The sequence below is a fragment of the Rattus rattus genome, chromosome 2 (genome assembly GCF_011064425.1).
Source record: "Rattus rattus isolate New Zealand chromosome 2, Rrattus_CSIRO_v1, whole genome shotgun sequence".
Classification (NCBI taxonomy): domain Eukaryota; kingdom Metazoa; phylum Chordata; class Mammalia; order Rodentia; family Muridae; genus Rattus; species Rattus rattus.
This window is the reverse complement of record NC_046155.1, coordinates 190,143,868-190,162,375: the sequence shown is the minus strand read 5'-3', so window position 1 is coordinate 190,162,375 and position 18,508 is coordinate 190,143,868.

Below are 18,508 nucleotides of genomic sequence, written 5' to 3'. Positions count from 1 at the left end.
TATACAAAAAGATTCACTAAGAGATATTTTCCCTGCTTGGCAGAATTCACCTTTCTCTTGGCCCTAGAATTATTTATAGTTGGAATCCTACTCTGTGCCAAGAAACCCACAGGTAAATCTCAGCAGGAAATTTCTATAAATTTTTTACTTCTCAAATTCACCCGATGTACCGCATGGTTCTCTTTGATTCAACCAGATTAACTGTGAATTAAAAATAGCTGTACAAATCTCAATGTGCTCTACACCTTGAAGATGTGCAAGCACTTCACAGCGATTACATTTTTTTTATGGCAATGATAACACAGCATAGGAGGCTTGCCCACGGTGACTCCTCTAAGTACGCGGAGCCTGAGGACATGCAAGGCTTTCTTGGATGATGGGACTGTGTGTCATGTGTCAATGTCTTATGTGTGTGTGTCTGTGTGTGTGGTGTGTGTGTCTGTGTGTGTGTTGGGATAATTCTGTATGTCTGTGTGTGTGTCTGTGTGGGCATGTCTGTGAGTGTTTTGTGTCTGTGTGTCCATGTGTGTGTGTGTGTCTGTGTGTCTGTATGTCTGTGTGTGTCTGTGTCTGTGTGTGTGTGTGTGTGTGTGTCTGTGTGTGTGTCTGTATGTCTGTGTGTGTTTGTGTGTGTGTGGTGTGTCTGTGTCTGTGTGTTTGTGTGTGTGTGTGTGTGTGTGTGTGTGTGTGTGTGTGTGTGTGTGTGTGTGTGTGTCTCTGTGTGTGTGTGTGTGTGTGTGTCTGTGTGTGTGTGTGTCTGTGTGTGTGTGTGTGTGTGTGTGTGTGTGTGTGTGTGTTTGTGTGTGTCTGTGTGTGTGTGTGTGTGTGTGTGTGTGTGTGTGTGTGTGTGTGTGTGTGTGTGTGTGTGTGTGTGTGTGTGTGTCTTTGTGTGTGTGTGTGTGTGTGTGTCTGTGTGTGTGTGTGTATGTCTATGTGTGTGTCTGTGTGTGTGTGTGTCTGTGTGTGTGTGTGTGTGTGTGTGTGTGTGTGTGTGTGTGTGTGTGTGTGTGTGTGTGTGTGTGTGTGTGTGTGTGTGTGTGTGTGTGTGTGTGTGTGTGTGTGTGTGTGTGTGTGTGTGTGTGTGTGTGTGTGTGTGTGTGTGTGTGTGTGTGTGTGTGTGTGTGTGTGTGTGTGTGTGTGTGTGTGTGTGTCTGTGTGTGTGTTTGTGTGTGTCCTGTGTCTGTATGTCTGTGTGTGTGTGTTTGTGTGTCTGTGTCAGAAAAGAACACATGGAGTTGATATCCTACTGATGGTTCTGCCTGCCTCCTGTTTCTCCCATTCCAGCCCTGTAGAATTGACTTTGCCTTCCATCATTACACCGTATCTCAGTTGGATGTCATTAGGAAGGCATGTGCTTAAACAGCTTTGCCTACATAGAAAATTACTTACTTTCCCGTCGCCAGCCCTCTCAGTTATTGTATTGGCAGGCTCTATAAGAAGCCAGCAGCTCAGTATTTGGGTGGGTCTATTTTTGCACTTTTCGGTGTTGTTTATTTCTGATTAATGAAAAAAAAGAAGAGAAAAATCCCCTGTCTCTTCAGCAGATAACAAATTTACTGCTAGTTCATTATAGATTTGATTTTCTGGCTTGCCAGCTTCTTAATTCATGTTGCTGAAGAGCAGAATGAGATTAGTTCACGTGAGGCTAGAGTGACATTTGGACACTTTTCTCATGCAGATAGTGGTATAAACATTTTAGGGAGGAATAAGTCAGCTGTTTCCCCCGTTCATTTGACATGCTGAAACTCAGCCAATGCAATCTTCTGCTCTCCAGTGCTTTCCACATCAGCCAGTTTCTAGAACAAGCCTGGCATCAGCTTTCTTACAAATATGGCTAGTTAGTAACAGGTAACATGTGTGCATGAGAGCGTGCATGTGTGCACATGCATGACCTCTTGAGTTGAATACAGGCATATCACAATCTTCAGTATCCCACAAAGGCAACTGATTGTCTTGACCCCTAAAACTATTAGGTGTCCCCTTCATCCTGTCAGCTCAGAGATGGTGACATCCCAGTGCTGCAGGAGAAGGCCTGGGACATCCCTTTCTCATCCACATTTGATGCAACTCCAACAATACCAAGAGGTAGGAGGTCAGTTGTTGCCATGTCTACCGGTCTTGGAACGCAGATTTAAAATTCCCTCTAGGTCTTCACCCTTTTGGGTCTATTTTGTCATTAGGAAGGCATCCAATGATTCAAAACGAGCAACTTGCTGATTTACACATTTTCCACTTACACATTTCTACAAGAATGAAAGGGTCCGATGTAGATGTATTACTGGGAGTGGCAGTTGAGTTCTCTACGTGGACCTTCTCTCTGGCCTGACTACCAGATCCCATCTGGCTGAGACCCAGCCTGGGTGGGGTGGCCATTGGTCAGCTCTGCCCTGTACTCGAGTTGTGTCTGTTTTCCGCGTATTCCATAGGAGCAGGTTTCAAAGCAGGTATTGTTAAGAGAAAGAGATAGAATAGAAGATAAGCAATCAAAAAATGGAATAACAATATCAAAATTAGAATTTTTGAAAAAGATCCATAAACAAGATGAACTTTTGATAAGTCTGAGTAAAGAGGTAAAGCAAGCAGAAAAAAAAAATCAAACCACCAGGGAGAAATGGCTGGAGCGGTCAGCGGGGCTTGTACAGTGATTCTTGTCTGATACTCCTGAAGGTTGACAAGACGGTGCTTGAAGAGAAAGAATCAAATATTAAATATATTCTTGCCTAATGTCTAAGGCTTACCAAAAACATGTTAGGAAAAAATAGAAGAAAAAAAAGGAAATTAAATATATTACACAGAAAAGGAAGTCATTTAAGAAAATGAGAACGAAGAATAAGGAAGTGATAATAAAGACTTATATCTTATTCTTTTATGTTATATTTTAGTATTTAAAGTGTTGTTACATTTAAATATATTGTTATCAGATTCTTCCCCTCCCCCAAGTGTTTCCAGATCCACATGGAGATTTTTATAGTTGATCTCCACCAAACTTCCACTAAACAAGGAAATTTATTCCTTTGTTTGTTTGTTTGTTTCTGCCTTTCTTTCGTTGTTTCTCACTTCATTTTGCTAACTTCCAAATGCAATGGGAGAAATAAGAGAAAATGAATATATAATTCTATTTGTCTTATGAATAGGCACAAAATCCTGATTTTAATCACTGCCCCATTATCAAGTAAGTTTTAATCCAAGAATGTAAAAACTCCCCACATTACAGCAGAGCCTGTGGATAAGGTGAGGAAACCGTAGCTCACCTTTCTCTTTCAGTATTGCACAGTGACATAGTCATAGTTATCAACTTCTCAGGCTAAGCCAAAACAAAAGGAAAAGAAAATAATACATAAAAAACAAAAGAACAGGTTAGGAATAAAAGTGTCCAAGGGGGTTAAGAACAGCTTATCAAAATTTTACAAAGAATGTTGATTTATGGCCAAACTGTAGAGAGCTATGTGTTAACTTTAAAGAGAACAGTTACAGAGAATGGTTAATATTAAGGTAGAGGACATGGGATGTTTCAAGAGGTACAGAGAAGAAAAGGCAGGGTGGTTGGATCCTGGGCACAGGTAAGGTTAGAGTTCACTCTCATGCCAGGCAGACTCAGCCTCCTTCTCCCACATCTGTGGCCTGGGCTGGAGGAGCTATGCTGGTGTTGCCTTCCTGCCTTGCTCTCAAGCTGACAGGAAAGAGCGGCAAAGCTTCAGAGTGGGGCCCTACTACGAGGACATAATAGGAATATCAAATAACCCATCGGTGTGCCTCAGTCAAAACAAAAGTCCGCCCAAACGAAATGAAACTAAATAAGAACTTGGGAGATAGGAGATAAAGAAGTAAAACTACAACAAAATAAACAATGACGTAAGAAAATATAGTCCATATTAAACAGTGGACACATTTTAGGACAGGAAGTCAAATGCATCCATGAAGAATTGCATAACGGGGAGAGGGCAGAGTCTATGGGAACAAATTATCTGAGGGCAAACCCAACCACAGTTAATATAATTAACATGAGTGAAACTCAACGTCATGAAAGAACAGAGCTGTGAGAGGAAAGCAGGAATCTGGAATCTCTGAGAAGCAACGAGAACCACAGTGGGATTGTAAGCATCTACCAGGCCTTTTAACTTGAATTTCTGGAAAAATTTGTGTGTGTCCATTTTAGAATATCATTCCGTCCCTGTAGTTGATATGCAGAAATCGTGCTTTACTTTAGATGTTTTAAAAACAAACTTTTAGGAAACCATGGGAACATCACTAAATTAGAGACAGGGTGCAGGGTGACAGTGTTTATTTTTTGATATTTTCATTTTATGGAAAAAATTAAGCAAGCACTGTTCCTTCCATAATTAAACATTTTCGTTAAAGGTAGCAGGCAGTACAAGATGCTGAAATAGCCAAACTTTTCCAACTCTACTGAGTCGTGTTTTTAAAAACATGTCGAACAATACACTGCCCTCATTTACATGTTACCTATTTATTTTACTAAGGGGCAGTGCCGCATTCTGTCTGGATTTCCTCTGAGGCGATGCACAAATTATAGGAGATTTGCATAAGACAATATTTTGATAGCACAAAATAATTATTGAAAGTTCACAGGCAGGGAAAACCTATTGTGTTATAGTTTTGCGTGTCTTTCACTATCTCTTCTACTGTTTCTGACCTTGCCCTGAGGCAGAACTGGAGGCTTTTCTGTGTCAATCAGGATGCTGGTGCCAGGAGGGTTGCCATGGCCTTGGCTGCAGAAGGGTGAGAAGCTAACAGGAGCTATGAGGTGGTGTGGGTTTTGCTGTTCAGTTCTTACTGTTCCTTCCCCACAGTTTTTTGAATAGGAAAATCACTCAGTTCAATATTCTAAATAACTCTGTTCCTCTGACCTGCACAGATATCGGTATTTCTAATGGGATCTACATCTATGCAATCCAGGAGTACAACTCAGAGATGCACACGGCTGTGGAAGATAAGTGCAGGAGTGGTTTTTCTTTCTAGGCATTTCTTATAACCCTTTATCAAGTGTGGGTCCTGAGTAGGCACATGAATTCTTGCTCAAAGATACAAAGGAACTACATGGTGAGTGTTTTAAAGGGTAACTAAGTACTATTTTAAATGACACAGAACACAAGCCTACCGTTTGGAAAGTAAGAAGTGACAAAGTAAAGAACTTTATATAGTGAGGTACCTGGTTTTGTAAGCCGCCACTGCTACTGCCACTGCTACTTGTCACCAAGGGGCTTGGTACATTGCTGTTACACTTTCTATCTTCCCGTTACTAAAAACAAGGCTTTAGCCAAATGTGTGTGAGGTTAAAATCAGATCTATACAGCCGTTTCTATAAACATATATGAATACCTGAACCAGGGGGTATAAGGTCCCCATATATATTACCCATTCCCAATTTTCTTATAGGATAAACAAATGAATGTGTTGATGTTCCTGGTGATAGGGGCTCTAGGAGTAAGCAAGATGTCAATAGCAATGTAGTCACCTAAAAACCACATCCCAGTGCATATCAAGCATGATGGGTCTAAACTATCTGCAACAATGAAGAGCGCCCCCAAAGAATAGTGCAGGCATAGCAAAACCATGTGGCACTGAAGAGCCATCAGTGAGTTCTGGAGGTACCATGACTGGGTACCGGGACAGTAGTGCAAAACAAAGGCTATCACTTAGTCGGTGTTAAGGTCACCAAATGTCATAGAAAGTGCATGTTTTTGAAAGCAACTTTCACTTCAGAAGCACAGGTGGACATGGGAGAAAAAAGGACATGTGCCCACTCAAACTAGACCAGAGGACTTCTTTAAATAGAGACTATTTACTGCTAAGCAGTAAATGTTTGAAGGGCAACATTTTGAAAACAAAAACTCAACAATGTACTAATAGATTTGGTGGGAATGTAAATGGATCCTCAAAAGCCCATTAAGGAGTGGGGTGTCTACAATCTAAAAGTAGCACGCCAATGCTTCATCTAATGATTCTGTGAGAGATAGTCTTTCTTTAGGAAGATAGACTGGAGACTTAGACAGGAGACTCCCAGAATCAAAAATGCCATGAGCTGACCTGACACCCTGTGTCTGGTGACGTGATGTGACATGAAGTATGCTCCACTTGGGGAATATTCTTGTCAGAGACATTTAAACTGAATATAAATGTGAATGGAAATATGGGGGAGAGATCCACATTGTAGAACATTCTAAAAGACAACTGGCCTGGAGCTCTTAAAATGTCAGGCCATGCAAGATAGAAGGAGCTTGTAAGTAGTTTGAGATTGGAGTCAAGATGCACGGTCTGAGCTGACATGAGCAGACAGACAGGTGACGTGGATGGTCCTATAGCATCCTGGATAAGGAGAAGCGAAGTGCTACAAAGGACATCTGGGGACAACTGTAGTTTATGGCCATATGCAGATAGGCTGTACATCAGATGCTGTCATTGAATCAGCGTTGAGTCCATTGGATGCCCTGAAAAGAAAAGGTGGCTGAGAGAGAGTGACTCCTGCATCAAAGACACACGGAAATGTGTGTGTGTGTGTGTGTGTGTGTGTGTGTGTGTGTGTGTGTGTGGAATGGCTGATGTAACAAGGCTAAGTGAATAAACCAAAAGCACTCACACAGACATACGCACACATACATAGACACATGGAGATACACATACCTACACATATAGAGACACGTATGCCTACACACACATATACAGGTATTTACATGCATGCACATATACACAGACACATACACACACATATAGACACATGTATGTACACACCGAGATGCATGCACACGCATATACACAGAATAATTCATACACTCGGGTATTTCTTCCTGTGTTGTTGTGGATGTGTGGGAATCTGAATGGGAAAAAGAAAGAAAATGAGACAAAATACAGGGACAGTGAATCACGTTGAGCTCAGGTGTTAGTTGTGCCTGTCATTCATGTTTCCTTTTGTTTTATATTTCCAAAAGGGGAAGGGATGGGAGAAGAGACTTTACCGGATAGAGAGCACAAAGACAAACACCTTGAGTTACTGGTGGAATTATGGGAGCCATTCTCAGTACACTAAGCCCCTGCTAAAGTTCATGTCTGGACTCAAAGCCCTGAAGCACAACCTGTGTGTTTTCAGTCGAGTGCTACCACCTACCATTGGATGCCTGCTTCCTTTCCAACTCGTGTGAGATGGCTTTGCAGGGAGAGAGAACCCAAAACACTGCTCTTATCACCGAGAATCATTCTGACCTCAGGAGCCAAGACAGCGAAGACCTCTGAATGCAAGACAGCGAAGACCTCTGAATGCAAGACAGCGAAGACCTCTGAATGCAAGACAGGCTTCTCGCCTCTAAGCCAAACTGTTTATCTCAGCCCAACACCTTCAGTGCCCTCATCTCTGACTATTGCATTAGCACCAAGCATCTTTCCTCATCAGAGAATTTGGATGGCTGGAATGTGAAAGCTCGCGTGTCATTTGCAGCCTTTAAGTAACACTGCATTCAAACCCCACTATAAATCCATCATTGTGCTACAGGCTGTGGAGATGGTCTTCCAGCTCAAATCTCTTCATGAGGAAAACGAAATGTCAGCAGAGTCTTTCCAGAGGGTTTGCTGTGAGACAGAGAACTCTGAAGAGTGGCAGCAGCTGTACAATAAAATATTGTCATGTACAGTACCTGTTTTATTCCATTCCCGGTGATTCTCATTTAAGCGATCTATACATAAATGATAGGACAACAGTATTCAGCAACAAAGGAATTTATTGCCTTTGACATTGAGTCTGACACTGTCCATACCAATAGTCCCTGTCATCACTAAGAGAGAAAGAAAGTTTCTGTTGGCCCTGAGATCCTCTTGGCCTCATCCATAAGAATCACGTGGAGAGAAAATGGGTTTTATATCTCATGTAATATGACAATGTACATATATTTGCCTCTCAGAAAACTGACTTGATTTCATGTTTTAAAACAAATATACTGGGAGCTAGACAAATGGCTGAGTGGTTAAGAGCACTTGCTTCTTTTGGAGAAGGACCAGGGTTTGGTCACCAAAGCCAATGTGGTGGCTCGTAATTGTCATTAACTCCAGTTGCAGAGAATACCAGACATGCATGTGTCTCTGTGCACTCACACACATAAAATACAAATAAACTATTTTTTATAAAGTTCTCTATTCTAATTGACCTAAAGTTCTAGGAATGCCATACCTTTGTAAAGCAGGACAGACAATTAAAAAAAAAGGCTTAAATTTAACTTGGAAGAAAATTAAAAGAAAGCTTAAAGGTCAATGAGCATTTTCCCATTCTGGTTGGCCTACTAACACAGCTGAGTAGGATCAACCACCAATCAAGCTTTTAAACGGCACGCTCACAAGTCCGCTTTCATTAGGTGGTGATGGCTTCCTTTTAGGAAGTCAACATGACAATCCAGATGAGAATTTATGTGGTTAAACAAGATGCTCAGAGGCAATCTTGGTAAGTATCTCGTATTAATTAAGTTACCTTCTTCTAAACAAGAACACATCACTGCGTTCAGTAGAGGGTGAGGGTAAGTCTAGGGTGATAAGATTTACAATCATGTGTGTGTGTGTGTGTGTGTGTGTGTGTGTGTGTGTGTGTGTTTGCCAAATTTCCAACTACATCTGCATGTCAAAATCTTATTTAAGATTTTTGGACATTTTGGCTTAGCACTGCAGCAACTAACATGATAGTCATTTGAAATGTTGGCTGCTTTTCAAGTGTTGGTTGAATAAAGATTTGGGGAGAAGATAAGGTTGACACATGTAAGTATTTCTCCGAAATACTGTGGCCTTCACTGGTCATTGGCTCATGGAGACCTCGGAGCGATCAGGGGGAGCCCCAGGAATGTCTGGGGACTCTAGAATGAGCTTAGAGGGGAGGCGTGGAGAACCTTAGCGTAAGGCAATGGTTAGCGGACAGCTCTGGCTGAGGCCCGAGTGTTCTTTGTGGCAAACAGTGCACTGAGCCCAGGGCTCCCCAGTTGGGAACGCGCTCTCAGCAGCAGCATTTTCCACAGAGAACGGAGACGCTTTACTTCTTTATCTCTAGGAAAAATCTACTTCACAATTCACACGGTTGATACATTCCATTTCGAAAAGTTATAAATAAGAATTCAGAGCGAGAAGCAGCCCTCCTCAGTCACCCTTCAGCAAATTTCACGACTGACATGTCATCCTTGAACAGAGCCTCAGACAAACAGTCACAGAAAAAAAATTAATCAGCAGACATTTCAATTTACCTGGTTTAACAGATTTTTAAAGCCTGCTCCGAGGAAGATAATTTGATTAGTGAACTGAAGGCCAGACAAGGATCTGGTGGTTTGTGATTGATGTGCTTGAGAGATTCCTGAGCAATCTACTGATCAAGTATGTATACGACCCTGCCTTAGACCCCCAAATCTCACGAGGTTAGAGCAAGATACTCTTTCGATCATCAATCGATTTCTGCAGCATGATTCCAGCAGCAAACAGATCTCCAGGGAAAGAAGCTATTGCCAAGATGTGTGTAAGACAAAGAAGGTGGTTCTAGCCCCTGCCCTGGTGTTTTCTTTCTAATGCAGTCTCTTCTACCTGCCACCAGCTCAGTTAGGTAATCAGTCCTGGTGCCTGAACTCAGAGCACAGGGTGTTCATCTATTCATGTACGTATTTTAGCTGCTCATTCAGATTGAGCGCGGATGTGTCCTGTGGTTTCATAAGTCACTCCAGGTTCAGAGCTTAAACAAATACCTCTCACGTAAGGTGCTCACAGTGTAGCCAGTTTAGAAGACATAGCAGAACAGTCTATCAGTGTAAGTGAAGTCTACAGAGGGTCATACAGCTACTGAAGCAGCATTGTAGGATGGTGAGAATGCAGGAACTTTTAGTGTGATCATGGTTGAAATGCTGGGGATACTTGGAGACAAAATTGCATCTGGCCAAAAAGAGCAGAGACCGGCAGACTCATGGGAGGGTGTTTATTGAATACATTACGTGGTGGTGAAGGATTTTGGGTGCTAAGTGACAGCATGACGTTCCTATTACATGGGATAGAAAGCAGAGTTGTAAATCAATGACGGATGTTTTATCAAACTGCCTAGGGTAGCTGGAGAAATACGTATAAATGTAAATAACTATGGGAAAGCAGCAATAATTCACCATGACGTAAACCTACTTTCCATCACAAATATAATGCCGGCAAAGGAAAAGTTCCTTAGGTTTGGAACAGAGAGAAGGCCAAGGTTTAAAATACATAATGAAGAATGATTTTAAATCTCTTTAGGCAGAGAGGTGTCATGTGTAATGGTTTTGCAAAGAGTAATGCTCGAGGAAGCTAAGTGGCTTCAGATAAGAATCATACACTGGCAGTACCATGAGTCTGTGCTCTAGAGGCTCAGCCTGGGGCCTGGGCCTTTCTAGTCACAGGCATTCACATGTCAGCACTTTCCCAGCATCTATGATTGTGCAGTAAAGCCAAAAGTGGATAGGACCATGATAAAAAAGATCTGTCCATTTCCAAGCCAAGTCTTCTTGTGACTCATATCCTTAAAATGACACCCCAAGTGGCTCCCATATTTCCCTTCTACAACATCTCTAGATATTGCTTGCCCTGTTTTCTCTATAAATTGGAGTTTGGTTCATTATCCACACTAATATTGGTCTGTATGAATGAGAGCTTCATAAGGTATCCTTACAGCAGCTGTATCCTCTGTTACCAAGCTCTCTCACTGGCCATACAGCAGACTACACAACGTGTGTATAGTGGGCAGCCAGCCATATAACTGAGAAAAGACACAGTGGTTCATTTCATACCTGTTCAAACTTGATGGTCAGTATTGTGTTTATAAAAAGATAAGGGGGGATATGGGTAAGGGGGTGCCTCAGTGATCCCATGCTAAGACATCCCTTCCCCATGAGAGATCAGCCACACGACATGGTATAGTATAGAATAGAGTTTATTCAGGGCATGGGGAGGGGAGTTAAGAGGGTAGTAGGGCAGAGAAAGAAAGGGAAGAGTTGAGGCCGGCCATGAGCACATGGAGAAAAGGGGGAGACAAATGGGGAGAGAAGGGACAAAGGAGGAAGAGGGCAAGAGAACAAGAAAGAGAAGAGGGGGCAGGCAGCCCCCTTTATAGTGTCAGGCATGCCTGACTGTTGCCAGGTAACTGTGGGGCAGAGCATACCTGGCGATTGCCAGGTAACTGTAGGGGTGGAGCTTAAACAGAAGGCTAGTAAGCAGTCTCTAGAGGGTACAGGAAATACCTGAAGATGACGACTCACACTATCAATGGCTACAGAGAACACAGTCAGTATACTTTAAGTTTTAGTGTCAAGTGACATTAAATATGTGTTAAACATTTCTTTGCACATGACATAACCCATCAAGCTTCCTACTATTAATTATATTTAATCCTTATAGATTAGTGATGTTATCAGCATTGGTCAAAGAAACATTTCTTTTTACAGTGGATAGCAGCTATGACAAGATTAGTAATTGGTAAAAATTGCTAAGAATAAGTGGCTGTTTGATCCTCAGCCAGGAGTAAGACATCTGTATCCCAACTCATAAGCTTAGGACACATCCTGGGAGGGAGCGTATGGACAGCTATAAGGACTGGAGGGTTGGGTGGCACCTTGTATACGGTCCTCCTGGCATCATGCGACTCATGATACTCTTAAGTCCATAGCAACCTTGATTACATGAACATGGCTGGGATTATCAGCATCTTCCCAGGTCATGCTCCTTTCTGAGGCAGTTAATTGTGGCTGGGAAACAAAGTGACATTTTCTTCACTGGTACAGCCACTGGAAAGGGGCTCCCGTGGATGGATATTTATCTACAATTTAACTTTCATCCCGGGTCCTGCAAGCAATCCTATTAAACTAATTAAGTAAAAGAACAACAAGCACAACAAAACAAAAACCAAAATAAAACAAAAATGCATGAAAACAGAGAGGGAGACTACTTAGGAAGAGAAAGGATAAACAGGCATGGAAGGAAGCCAGGAGAGAATAATTGGAAAGGGTTTATTACACTATATAAGATAACATATATTATAATATTAATAACATTATATACTAATATGAAAATTTCATAATGATACTCATTATTATATATGATGAATATATGCTAACAAATTATTTAAAAATCAAAACTAGACATTTTTCATGCAAGCTCTGAGTTATAAAAACTCCAGACGGTCACAGCAAAAAGATTTAATACAATTTATCCTGTCCTCCACCTCTGTTGCCTGCTTCTCCTACTCGGCAGCAGTGCACATGAATGTGTTTACTTGTAAGAAAGTGGAGACTATATGTAATGTAGAACTCTATAACCTAACCTAACTCTATCAACGCCAGGATTAGGAGATACATGTGAATGAAATAAAACCACTAATTTCTAAAGTTCTCGCAGCATCTTGAAGCTGCTCTGAAACCCACACCGACAATAGCAATAGAGCAACAGAGGGGCCCACCTGAGTCCCTCGTCTTATGAGCAGGGGATGGGATGATGGGCGTCTGGCCAGCTCCTTGTCTACAACACGCATGGTTGTTTTTTTTTTAAATCAAAGCCCTCAATCAATTTTTCTCCAATAGTTTCACGGGCTACATATGACCCTAAGCACATTCAATGGCAGATTGAGATGACATGTGCCTACTGGCTACAGAAAGTAAAAGAAAACAGAGCACAATCAACCAGACATCTATCAAGGCCAGCAAGGATGGATTTCAAAGGTTTTCTCTGACGAAGAGATAGACCAAAGTGGGGAAAGCATTCTTTCTTCTTCCACAACTTCCTCTGGGACAGAGTGAAGCTCTATGTGGTGAGCAGTAACTGTCAGCAGGACAGAATCTGTCACCACATGGAAGAAGAGCTTCTGGACTTATCTGGGAGGTGGTCTTGATTAAGTTGACTAATGTGGGTGGCACCATTCCCTAGGCACAGGGTCCTGGGCTGTATAAGAGCTGATAAAGAGGGATGAGTGCCCTGTGTTACATTCACAGTTCCCTTCTTCTGACTGTGGATGTAATACAGCTAACTGCCTCAAGATCCTTCCCCCTTGACTACCTATCATGATGACATGAACCCTTTCTTCCTCGCATTGCTTTGTCAAGGCATTTTTTTAAATCATGGCAATGGGAAAAGAAATGAAGTCAGTATGTGGCTATTAGAAAATATGGGCAGATATTGCTCCAAAGCATGGCAGAGTATGTCAGACAGATGACATCCACAGGGCATGAAGTCTCAGGGCCTCGGGACCAGGGCCTAGAAGGATGGGCTGAGCTGTCAGGTATTTGTATATTTTCCCTCAGCTCCAAACTCAGCGTAATGCTATGGCTACAAATCTCCAAACTACTTTACTGAGAATGCTTTGCCAGCTGGATGAGGAGAAGTCTTGGCATTGGGAGGCACGAGTTCAGAATGCATGAGCAGGCAAATAGATCCCTCACAGCTCCCGTCTGTCTGCGCTGTACAGCAGGCAGCAGCACCTTCACAGCAGTACCCCAGCGGAGCCACTTTGTACCAGAGGCAGCTACTTTTTCCGCTTTTGAATTCTGCTGACGCTTCCGGAACCAGTTGCCCTTGTCCCTCTATGGAGCAAATACCAAGCAGTTCCTCAAGCACCAAGGTAGTGATGCCAATGGAGCTCATTTTTCTGCCAGGGAAAAGATCATAGAGATTTGAGAGCTGAAAGTCAGCCTCATCTGAATCTACACAGACATTCACTCACGTCTCAGGGTCTGCTGTCTTGCTAATCAATGCTCTGCCACACTAAATACTTGAAGCTCTGGATATAGCTATGGTTCCGTCACCTTTTCTGCTTCCATAACATTTCCATAACTCAGTTCTATAACTACAAGAAAAAGAGAAAGAAAGAAAAGGAAGCATCTTTTAGACTTTCAGGGTGATTTTTTTTAAAAAGGTGTTTGTTGTTACTGTTTTTTTTAAAGTTATTCTGAAGTTCTGCTTATGTTTCTCTGAGCTTCCCAGCCATTCAATCCTGTAGCCCTGTTGTCACCATTCTTGCCACCACAGATGAAACCTGCAAGGACAAAGTACTTGTTTCTTTTGGCATTTTTCTATGCCATTCATGGTAGATATTGTTCTGTGTCTTTTCCCAAATGTCTGGTTCCAACCAATAGGATGATGGTGAGACAGAACAAGGAACACAGATACTTCTGCCATGGACAGCTGTTTGTGAAGTGAATGAAGTCAGCTTGTCATTTCAAAGCACCATCTTGGTCAACAGAGGGGAATGTTGTGCTAATAGGGTTACAAACAGATGGACCTAAACTGAATTCAAAGTAGTTCCAGAAAAGTATGTCTTGGTTACCTCTGCAGTTCTTGAATACAGTAACTAGAGTGGATCTGTTTAGCCACTGGCAGTGTTGTTATGGATCTGTTATTTGGTGACGAAGACACTAAGCCAGAGATGAAGAGAAGCTCTCGAAACACCTCCTCCCTGCTCTCAAAGTGAATTGCATTAGTGCCCAGAAGGCAGAGCTCCCGCTGGGGAGCCAAAAACCAGCTGAGATGCTCTGTTGCCATTTTGAAGTCTTGTCACAATGAAGGAAGGAAGGAAGGAAGGAAGGAAGGAAGGAAGGAAGGAAGGAAGGAAGAAAGGAAGGAGACATGGGTCGCAGAAACACTGGTCTCAGTTATTGAGGGAATTTGGATAGTTATTGTACAATGGTTTCAGAGAAGAGGGGATTTTGGGATACACAGCTTTTCAGTGGGAATGCCTTGGTATCTCTATGTCCAATAATCAAAATTAGTGAACTGTGAGAAACAAAGACTAGATGACAGAATATTTGGAGTCTCTGAGAATTAAAATTTAGACCACCCTGTCTAAAGACAAAAGTAAAATGAACTAAAGCGTAACAAATAATCTAAACATTACGAAGGGAGACACTGGCTGAGGAATGGAGAAACACAGAACGAGAACCATTAGGCAAAACTTAAACCCTCATCACTGCTTCCATTTAAACACAGCGCAAATCCGCATGTGCACCATGAACATCTTCTTCCCTTACTTCCCATAGTTACCTTGTGTGTGTGCTCTGGTCACTTTGATAATTTGATCTATTCTCTGGGATATATGATGTTCTACTCCCATTAAAGAATAAACTAAATTGGAAAGTAATGTCTCTCAGAGATGGTTGACATGCATAATCTTTGGAAGATATGGCCCCATTTTATAAAAGATGGCATGACAATTGCTGTGCGAATGGCTGTTGGGAAAAGAGAACTCAAACACACATATGTGTAGTTCGGACAGCTTGGCTATTGCTTTCTATACCCAAACCCACAGTGTTGATTCCATTCTTTGATGTTTTGGTCAGGGTTTACAATCAAATTATGCAACATACTTCATCAACCACTTTGTTCAACTAGGTTAGATTGGGTCAGAGAATGTACTTAAGGGAGGCCGGAGACCCTCGGTGGAGGGGGGACAGCGAATTCTTCTCCTTTCCACTTGGTAGACATCTATAAGCATCACTATAGCAACAACCGTTCCTCTGAGCAGCAAAACTCCCTCCTAGAGTTGCTCTTCCTTCAGCACTTAGGTTTGGAATCAAGATTAAACAGCTTCCTCCTGTCCTTGGAGTGATCCAAACCTTAGATCCAAGAATGCCCACAGGAGAGCCTCCAGGCTCTCCCATTTGTCCCCTGACACCAAGAGAGGGTTGCCCTCAGTCTTACCATCTGGTTCCTTGCTGCTTTGGGGTTCTCTTTCTATGTTCTAAAACTACACAACCAATTCTCTATCTTAAGTTTCCTCTGTGGAAAGCCACTGGGCTTTCTCTTCTCCATTTGGGAATGGAACAGAAGAGGACTCACATTTGAGAGTTCCACACACCACCCTAAGTACTATGGAGTGAAGAGGCTAGACCAGGGGTCAACATCAGTGGGTGTTAAGTCCCAATCTTGATTTTGAAGTTTAAGGAAATGAAAGAAGTGGAAGTGAAAGATAACTCCATTTTTTTTTCTGGTGGATGGACAAGGAAGGGTGTGTTTGTGGGTGTGGCTGTGAGGTATGCCAAAAGGCTATGTTTGGGCAACTTAGAAGCATACATTGTCACACAAACAAGACTCTCTTATGTGTAAGAAGGTGATAATGTGTTTAAAAAGAAAGAGTTGAGAGTGATCTTCAGATAATTTTATTTAACTCCACCATAGTATGAGGCAATGAGACAGGAAAGTCTAAAGAGGGCAGAGACAGGGCCAAGGAATGACACCTTTAGGAGCCTGGAGGATGGTAGGGAGTGTGTGTGTGTGTGTGTGTGTGTGTGTGTGTGTGTGTGAAACCAGGAAGAATCTATCCAGAAAAAGAAACTGGCAATCGTGAGTCTTGGCTGAGGTAGAGGAGTATAGGAAGGGGGCCTTGGAGGAACTAAGAGACATTTCTGTCAATGCCTCCGAGGGATGCTCAGCTTGCACCACGTACAGTGAGATGATGGAGAGTGAGCAACTCTCCAAAAATACCATCTTCCAAACTGCCAGCTGTCCTGTGGGAACGGGATACGTCATCCCTGGTTCTGACTTAATAAGTAGACCAATGGTCCGCAAGCAGAATTAGGAAGCATGCTGCCAAAATCGTGCCGCACATCCCTTAGCCCAGCCATCGAGATGGTCCAGGCGAGCTTCATGCTCTAGACCCAGAGCTGGGAGGGGCTGTGGAGGTCCTTCCCCAGGACCTCACCTCAGAAGTGGGTGTTTGCTGCTCTCGGGGAGCACAGGTTTGCATCTCTCCTCTCTTTGCAGTTCTTGCTGGCACGGTCTGCAGATGTATTTGGCTGCAGCATGGAAATATTATCATAGCTTCCGTAGCTAGTGACAATATTTTTTCCCTACAAAAGGCTTAAGCCAAAATGATGATCACAACTTCAGTGTCAGGGATTCTTCTAGTGGGAGTCGGAAGAAAGGATTAGGAATCAATTAAGAAGCATCATGGGGAGAACTGCCAGCATCCATTTTGCTCTGCTCCCCTCACTAACTGTGCATATACACGGCTCACCGTTAGACACATGGAAGATACAGTCGCTATGCAATGCCTTTTCCTCCCCCACCTGGAGACCATGGTCAAGGCTGATGAAGATCAGATGACAGGGCTGGGAGTGGTGACACACGCTCATCATCCCAGCTCTTGGGAGTGGAGACAGGAAGATAGCCAGTGTGAAGGCCGCCTGAGGGACAGTGAGTCTACAAACAGACAAGTGAATGACACGTGTTCACGTGTGTGGTGGGGGAGGGGGAGGCAGGAAGAAGGAGATGGAGAGGGACAAGACAGAAAGAGACACACTCAGAGGGTATCAAATGACAGAACCGAATAGAATGGGTGTTCGTTGCAATCTCTTAAGAGAGAATACAGAGCAAGCAGTCTATGTAGCTGGTGAATGAAGGTGTAAGTGAATGCAGTGCACAGCGGTGTGTGTGTGTGTGTGTGTGTGTGTGTGTGTGTGTGTGCGCGCGCGTGCATACACATATATTCTAAGTGTGTATCTTTTACAGCTAGAGGATGATTTGCTGTATTTAAAACCTAGACAGCATGGTCAGAGGTAGCGCCCACTAGTGGGGCCTGCTAGACGCAGATGCCTTGTTGCGAGAAGTGCTTTTCCTGTGAGCATCCACAGAGGCAGAGGCCGTCCATCTGCCATCCCTCGTCCCACCACACTTCGTGAAGATGGAAATAAAGTGATTAACATAAGCATATGCCTAGCTACACAATAAGAGACAGTGGTAGGGACAGCAGCTCTGAGAGACACGTATTGTCTGCGTAGAAGCAAACCCCAAAGCCTGGGCTTCTTGTCCTCATTCTATGACGGGAGGGAGCACAGAGTGCAGAGAGCTGCCTGTATGGGCTGCAGGGGATTTTCCTCAGCATTGGACAACTCCCAAGTGATGACACCAAGATCGTTGCAGAGGGCCATAAAGGGGTTGCAACAAATGACTTTAGAACTCATGGAATGCAGCCCATGGGTTACCACAGTCCCATGGGTGGGCCTCAGTGTGGCATGGCCCTGAGGACTGTGTGTCCTGAGGATGTCAGGCTGTTATGGGGTTCTGCCCTGCTTGCTGCCCTCACATCCCTCTTAATCTAAGAATTAGATGGAAACTTTAAGGGGGCTTCCAGTCCCTCACTGGACAGTATCTCTGGCATCCACCATACAACTGCTTGATCTCTTTCAGGCATTGCTGCTGGAGCAGATAAATGACTCAGTCACCACCGTAGAGAAGAACTTAGAGATGCAGAATGTCAACAATGATCGCCACCCTTAGAAAACATTTAGAAAAATAGAGTTGTTAGTGAAGCTAGGTTGAGATGGCTTTACTACTACCTCTGATGTAGAAACTCTTAGCGAACAATCTGAAGTTCAGAAAGGCACGCTCTTACCAGTTAAGCTAGGGACTCTTTATGGTCAGGGAATATGAACAGCAGCAGCACTGGCTAACGTGTCTCACTGAGGCTGGACTGGTGAGGATAGATTTCTTATGCCTGCTTTTGTCTTCAACTTCCCGATACGATTTATTAAGAATT